Source organism: Triticum aestivum, chromosome 7D (genome assembly GCF_018294505.1).
Source record: "Triticum aestivum cultivar Chinese Spring chromosome 7D, IWGSC CS RefSeq v2.1, whole genome shotgun sequence".
NCBI lineage: Eukaryota > Viridiplantae > Streptophyta > Magnoliopsida > Poales > Poaceae > Triticum > Triticum aestivum.
The window spans coordinates 29872386-29880599 of record NC_057814.1 but is presented as its reverse complement, the minus strand read 5'-3'; the positions used below and the strand labels follow the sequence as shown (position 1 = coordinate 29880599).

At 47.8% G+C, this 8214-nt stretch overlaps 1 long non-coding RNA gene across 1 annotated transcript; it reads right to left on the bottom strand.

The window, feature by feature from the left end:
- Window positions 1–4415: 4415 nt before the first annotated feature.
- LOC123170235 (uncharacterized) lies at window positions 4416–7053 on the bottom strand. Its single transcript, XR_006485110.1, has 6 exons — window positions 6735–7053; window positions 6503–6634; window positions 5747–6377; window positions 5505–5611; window positions 5102–5214; window positions 4416–4901 (listed from the first exon to the last, which is right to left on the bottom strand). It is a non-coding gene; the product is annotated as an uncharacterized lncRNA (long non-coding RNA).
- Window positions 7054–8214: the final 1161 nt, after the last annotated feature.

Genomic DNA, 8214 nt, shown 5'->3' with positions numbered 1-8214 from the left:
CACACACCGTTTTCAGGTTGCTCCCGCTCGTGCGACCTTGCGCCGCACTGAGCCGGACTCGCTAGAAACTGCAATTTCGAGGGTTTCCAGTGAGCCAGGCTCTAGGTTGCTTTAAGCTTCGTGCCCACGCGAGCCAGCCTAACCCGTATGCAACCAAACACACATTTAGTGGCCCAACTCGGCCTGGTTGGCCCTAATGCGGGCAACCAAACACGCCCATGAGGGGAAAACGGTGAAATGGAGATAGAAACAAAGAAAAATCGGTGAAAACCAGGAAACACAAAATCAAAACCTAAAAAGGTACCGGATCTCCGGTTTTTCTACTTCATCTAGTTGCCGTCCTCTAATCCTGACATGTACCGGGTGATGGCTTCGTGGTAGCAGCGTAACCAGGCAGCGAAGAGATCTTGGGAATGAACCCCGCGGGCGACCTCTTTTCCTCTCCTTTATCTTCTTTTATTGCGGGCCGGCCCGTTACTGTAGACCTCGACGCGAGAGATCTCGGACGACGCGCTTAGGGCGAAAACTAGTCGCTGCGATGGGCATGGTCGGCTGCTATGCAACACAGTCTGCCTCACCGGTTCCTCATTTGTGTCTAAAAGAACACTTCCTCACTTGATCTAAAAAACAGTTCCTCAACTGGCCTAAAAAAGGTAAAAAAATTGGTCCTCATCTTCCCGTGCACATCGGCTAGGAGAGGAGGGGAGAACGTAGGGAGCCGCCGGAGAGTAGGAGAACGAGGAGGGTTTCCTGTCGGGTTCGACTCTTTTCCGTCGGTTTCCGACCCAAAGAAATATTGTTGTTTCTGGTAGTGACTTTAAGTGATGGTGCGGGTAAATACACGACCCAGGTTCTTTTAGAGCACTTGTTTATACTGATCTTTAAGCAAGTTCTTAAACATAACCATCTAGCCCTTGCAGGTCGCCACAAAAAAACGCAAATCAACCAAGCATAGCCGTTCCACCCCTGTGGCTGCTCCGAATTGCTGACGGTCAAACCAGATGCATCCTCCCATTCAAATAGTTTATTTGAAAGGCACTGCCTGTCAATCTGGAGGCACAAAAAAATCCCTTTGTGCTTAACTAATGTTATCATTTTCAGTACTAGGGTGCTAGCTTGAATTAACATGGGTAATTTAGAAATGCTACCTCGGTATAGACATAATTTCGGAATGAGTGCTTTGAGAAGTTCGTTTCCTTATCATAAACAATATAATGTTTAGAGACGGTTTTAGAGATGGTCCAAATATATCAATAAAAGTAGCGAACATTAATCTTAGAACACTATGTATCATCACTAAGTATCTATCTACCACGGTAGGTATTTGTTTCCATATGTTTCAATCTATGTCGGAATATTTTTATGTTCACCGTTTCATTACTTGGCTTGTTCTCGTCCTTTGCGCCATCGGCGCAACGGGTCATCTGGTGCATATAAAGGAGTGGGGACGAACCATACATACGTTCATACTCCATACACACAACTCCATTTGTGTAGCTTTATGACCCCATACACTCAACTCCAATCATACACACAAACTCTATTTGTGTGGGCATCGTGACCCCATAAGCAGAACTCTAATTAAGGTTGGGAGTAGATTTCTCAGACAAATAGGGTCATGACTAAGTCCTTCAGAAAAATCCAGTGGAGGAAGCAAAGAAATAACTGATCAAGTATCTGTCTTGATATTTTCTTTTTCATGAGTATAGTCTGTTCATCATTGCTTTTGTGATTTTGATTATTTCTTGGATCAGAGCATATATTTAGGATATTGGTAGTCCGTAAAAGCATAAAGGGTCAATCTGCATCACCGCAAATAAGATAATACTCCCTCCACTTCCTTTTATTCTATAGATTAGATTTGTCTTAAATTAAACATTTTATAGTTTGACCAACTGGATAGAAAAATATCAACATTGGCAATACCAAATCAATGTCATTATCATGGGTAGTGATAGCACATGTTGGCAGGCGAATGGTCGCGTGTGTCTGTGTGAGGGAGCACCACTGGAAGCCGATGATTGTGAGATACCCAAGTAGGCCTATGAAAAATTGCTGCCAAATTAGCTTGGTACTACATTGACGTGGTACCTCCACTGTTGTTAGAATAAAATCTTTTTTAGAAAGAGTGATGTTTCAGATTCAAGAAAAATAATTATTTCAGGTTTACGATAAATTATTCGAACTTTCTGAGGAGATTGTTCAAAGTCCATGAGAAAGATGTCCTAGGTTTAGGAAAAACAATTATCGTTGATTTAGGTTAACAACTTGATAGTTAACCGGATGAATTCCCTTTTCTTCTGTTCATCATTGCTACACCTACGTACGTCTATGAAGAATTTTACGTAAACTAGCTAACTAACGGTCTCTCCCCCTGATTTTAAGGGGGGGTGGGCCCCGGCCTCCCCTAATCTCCAGTCAAAACTCTCCAAGTTGCAGATTATGTTAATCACGTAATAATCATTACGTAGATGTAGCATTACTCCTCTCCGACCATGCATGTCTTGCATTAAGCACGGCCAATTAGTGCATCATTAGGAGGTCGAAATGAAACTAGAAAACCTGCAAACCAAATAGTGCATACATTTCTTGGCTGTCTTGCAAGGATGGTCATGACGGAAGCACATAATTCTTATTCATGCTGGGACTAGTTGATGTGGATCATAAATCAACTACTGTCATTGTTGCCTGCTAATGTCGTACGCAAGGAAGCATCAATGCTCAAAACCAATCGGACCGTGTTTAACGGGATCACCCCGTAGATCAGGGAAACATTTGCACCCTAGATTTAGGCTTAATTCAAATAATATGAAAAACTACAATATAATTTTATTAAAAGTTCCCTTAGGGTGGTTGAGTAAGTCAACTAAATCTATGGACGGAAACTATTACATTGATTCCGGAGCTTGTGCCGTCCTGTTGGGCGTTTTGGTCGATGGCGAAACTTGCCCTTGTTTTCATAGCAATGCGTCAATTTTTCCATGTTGCAACGCACTGGCGTAGCAGTAGACCAGTAGTATATAGAGATACTAAACAAATAAGCAAAGCTCCTGTTGTATCCTGCGCGGGCTCACGATCGTGCAGTCGACCGAGTCCTCCTCAGCGTCCTCTGCAGCCGTCCTTACTTGGCGAGCGCGCCCGATGGCCGCCGCCACCGCCACAACGAAACTCGCCGGCACGTGTGCCCAAGCTGCCAGCCGCTGGAGCGCGTAGCTGAGCTCGTGGACGACGCCGTGACCCGCCACCTCCCTCCACAGCGCGGCAGCCATCGCGACGCGCAGTGGCATGCGCGGCGCGGCGGCGAACTCGACCCGGAGCGTGCGGAAGGCTGCGGCGGCACGCAGGCGCGCATCCCCCGCGTCCAGGCCTATCCGCCTAGCCAAAAGCTGCAGCACGGCCCCGCAGCGGCCGCGGACGTTGCTGGGCGGCAGGACACCCGTGCGGCCGGCTGCGGCGGCACGTAGGTGCGCAGCCCAGGTGTCGGGGCCCATCGCCCTGGCCGTAACCTCCGCGCGTACGTCGCTGGGCGGCGGGATACGCGTGCGGCCGGCTGCGGCAGCACGTAGGCGCGCTACCCAGGGGTCCACGTCCATCGCCCTGGCCGAAACCTCCACGTGGACGTGGTTGGGCGGTGGGACCTGCATGAGGCGGTGGCGGGACGCGAGGGAGCTGGTGCAGTTTGCCTGGGCGTGGCACGATGCGCAGAAGAACGCTGCGTCGGCATGGCAGTGCACGTCTGCCCCCGCGCCACACAGCGCACAGCACGACCGCCTCGCGCCAGTGCACAACATCTTTGAAGACGTGCGACGGCTGCGCGCTCTTTCTTCCTGCACCTGTAGGCAGGAGAGGAGGCAACTAGCTTGCGTGGTGCAGGTGCTTGGCCTGATTCTCCTCGCCCCGGGCAGCGCGTATTTGAAGAGAAGGAGAGGGATGCCGTGCAAGTTGATCCCCGGTGGACGGACGTGCGTACGTAGGTGGGTGCAAACGGAGGCGACGCGCCGTCCTTGTTTGGTCTGGCAAGGACGTGGAGGAAAGAGGGCTGGCCGATTCCCATGATAGACAACAATTGGCTACATTAACGGCCATGGTGTGGAGCTGCACCTGCACAAAAGGCTGAGCCGCCAGCTGGAGCTGCGTACGTCCTTAGGCTAGACTTTCAAACTACTCCTACCATACCTGATTGGCACCTGGCGCCCACTATCTGAATTTCGGTTTTGCCCGCTAGATATTCTAATCCGACACTAGATATTCTAGTCCTTGAGAGCTAGCAGAACGAGTGCGGCCTTTTCGTAGGCTCTGTTAGAAAAATATCAAAAAAATTGAATTTTTTTCTACTAGTACATAATGGATGGTCTCTATGTACAACAATAAAAACAAGATGGTCTCACCCGTAAGATTTATATGATGTCTTTTTAGGAATATCGCCTGGCGTCTGCGCCCACTATCTGAATTTTGGTACAGCTAGCCCTCGTCGTTTTGCCCGCTAGATATTCTAGTATCTATAGAAGATAAGTCAAGACAGTGGGCAGCGAATGGTGATGAGATGCTTTTGCTTAAACTGATTCTCTAATTCTAAAGTACTCTGTATAAGAGCATTCGTTTGCTGCAGAACAAGTTAACTGCATTGAATGGAAGAAATGATGAGGAAAGGATGTATTCTTGTGCAGAGTCGAGACAATGAGGTTGCACACGGCTGCTTGACTATCTCTCTCGTGCTTAGCTTCACGCTACAGTCATGAACATCACAATCTGACACATCTGGGAAGAGAGGAATGATGTGCTCAAGAAAAGCGACATTATAATTTGTCTTGACGGACGGAGAAGAGAAGAAGAATTGGTGGCGGTGGCCATGGTACAGCAAGCAATTTGAGCGAACACCTTTTAACCAATTGATCCCCAAACTGAATTGCAGCCAAGAAGTAGAATCAGACAGAAAAAAACTGTTGTGTTAAAAAATATTAATCTAGTATTTGGATGGAACAGAAAGAGATACAAGACCCAGTTGATCTAATCCTAATTGGTGCAGTGGCATGCATGTAGACCAAAACATAACAGGAAAGAAAAATGGGGAGGGGGAGGAGGAGGCGGTAGTGGTACTCACGAGGTGGTGGTAGATGGCGGCTGCGTCGTCGCCGGGTGCAGCAACAGCAGCGGCTTGATGTTGTTGGTGATGTTGATGCATGAGGGGCAGAGGAGGCAGCGGTGGCTAGCAGCCTGTACACAATCTTTGTAGTGAATAAAACTAACAAATAGTGTTCAAAAGGGCTGCAACCTCTTAAGCTTTAAACAGCAAATAGCTTCCTAATTTTATTCATGCACTAAAGGAAGAGAGAATCAAAACAATAAGCTGCGGGGATAAGTTCATGTCTATCTATCATATGCTACGCACATGGAGGAATTGAATTTTTTTGATATAATTACCTACAAGATATAGGTGGAATTTTCAATTGGATCATTATGATTAGCAGTTCCCTCAAAATTTCGAATTGCAGAGGGTCTTCTACCTAGTCCACATGCAAGTAATAATCGAGTAAACACCCTCTTCAATTCCAATCTGCCTGATCTGCTGCCTGGTCTGCTCCATGTAATCCAGCAGGAATGCTTGAGATGCCTAGTGAGAGGGTTCATGACAAAATTGTCCAGACCAACAACTGATATTAAAACCAGAGAATAGGAGAGGAGATATTTACGAATGAGCTTGGGCATAGCGGGCGAAACCAAGAAATAAGAACCCTAGAAGAATCACCTGGGCGAGGCAGGCAAGGAGGACTTCCCGTGACTGGCACCGGGCTTTGTCGACCGCGTGGCCGGCGGCAAGATCCTCTGCAGAAGGTTTGACTGCAGTTGCTCTTTGAATTCAAATGTATACGACATATTTTGAGCTAGGTTGAATATCATCAAATATGTCCGGTTTGAGAAAAAACAACATGATACAAATCCTATAATTGCTTTAATATTATTTTTGATTATCCAATGTTAACGTACATAAGATGATGAACGATCTGCTTGATACATGAGCATGTTTTCATAAAGCGCGTGAACCTTCATGCACAAAGGAACCAGCTTCTTGAGTAGTATCACCCAATATATATGCCACTGAAGAGCTCTATCTATTTTTCTAGAGCAGACCTCTTCACATGCATTATTATCTCAGGTTCTAGGGCTGAATTAAAGAAAACTAACACTTCGCCCTGTACATATACATGAATCAAATGAAGGAAGTGAATGAACCAACCTGTGCCTGATGTGAGTCAACTCAAATTGACTGAAACCATATATGTATAACAAAATAAACATGACAACTCTAGACACTTAAACCAAATTCTCCAAGATGGTTGAAGCTTTGAAGTCGTAATCAACTGACCTATCCATTTCATCTGTGAATCAAACATGGGCACATGAGTATGGAAACCATCAAACAGTTGAATGCAATAGTAAGTAAAAAAATCCAACATCAGAATCGACCGAACCGAGCACCGCCGCACAAGCCATATGAACAAACCTATCGAGGGTGCCCTTGCTGAACCACGCGACACGCCGGTCCAGCTACAGCCGGATGGCGAACTGCTTCTCGGCCGCTCGCAAGTGCATCATGAACGGCTTCACCGACCCCGACGCGATCCTCTCCGTCCGCCTGCTGGCCGACACACCGACTTTAGTCGCCGTTTCTTTGTGGACGAGAGCATCAAGAAAGGAAGGAGATGCGATCCAGTTTGTCAACGAGGCTAGCTCACCCGTGAGGCCACCGTCGGCGACCCCGAGCGCCCACCGCCTCGGTTCCGGACGGGGGCTGCCGGATCCATCCATCCCCGACCTCCCTGCCCCTCGAACTGCCGCCTGCCGCCACGGTGACCGGCACCGCCGCAGCCACCCTCTGCCTTGCCTCCATGCATGAGGTCAACGGCGCCCAACCACCACCGGGATCTCTCCGTCCTTGGGCGTCCCCGTACCCGCCGCAGATCGACGAGGGAGAAAGGGGCCTGTGGCACGGCAGAGGAGAAGAGTCTGGGATGGGAGAGGCAGCGGCGGCCGAGAGGTGGTGTGGTAGAGAGGGGGCGGCTTGCGTGTACGAGGAGGAAAGGGAGCGGAGGGGGCGATGTATCTGGGAACAGAAAGTTTCCTCTTTCTTTCTCTTACGTAGCCTAATCCCCAGCAGACAAGTGGACCAACGAGGCAAACATATTTCAACGATGAAACAGTACCTCATGCCGACGTGGACAGTGCGAGGCGCCGCCTTTCACGCACACGTTAATGCGTTTAATTCTCTCGTTCCATTTCAAGACGAACAATGGAAAGGTGGGACAGAAGCAACAACAGCAGAAATTTGACCACTGGCCTGCTGGTTTGGAAGGACTTAATGGCCTGCCAATCAGGAAGTACAAAAGAATTAAGTTTTCTGCTCTACGTCTTTATGTTGATCAAGGTTCTCGCGAAAATTTGAAAGCATCCTTGCTCACTTGTATGCACATGAACCTTGAACACGGCGGCCTTTTTTTACAGAGTAACTGCTTCACTCTAGGGACATGCAGACGCTTTTAAAACACCATGCATGCCGACGATATCAGGATGTGGAGAGGGATGAAGAGTTAATATATTTTCCCTTTCCCTTTCTATAGAATACATATGCACATGTCAAAACAAAGGACCAACCGTCCATTTAAAATCACAAGGCCATGGTTTATTAATTTTCATTGCTGCAACAATTTGAGCATGAGCTTTTTATCTATATAATGTGACTTGTTTCCCTGATTAATCCGCATCAGAAAATAAACGTAGCTATTTTTTTAGAAAATGAGGTTAAACCCCCTGCCTCTGCATTAGTCGATGCATGCAGCCATCTTTATTAACTATTCCACAAATGTCTGACAAACATCAATCCATCTGCATAATGTGGAGTGCTCTCAGTCCCCATATCCAAAACCTATGTCGTCACTGATCCATCCACATAACGTATCGGGACCAACAGCCGGTGCAGCCTACCTAAAGCGCACACCACATGCACACGTATTAGAGGCCGACATCATCATCGGGCCACTGACTCATCTTCAGGAGAGAGATCTGCATCATCCTTGCCGGTCCGGACATCCATCGAGGCCACCATGACACCCAACAGCGCCACCGCCCTGCGCTCGTCCGTCCAGACGTGAACACTATGGAAGATCTATCGTGCGTAGTACCTACCAACCAGGCATGACTCAGCGTAGCACCGTGTCG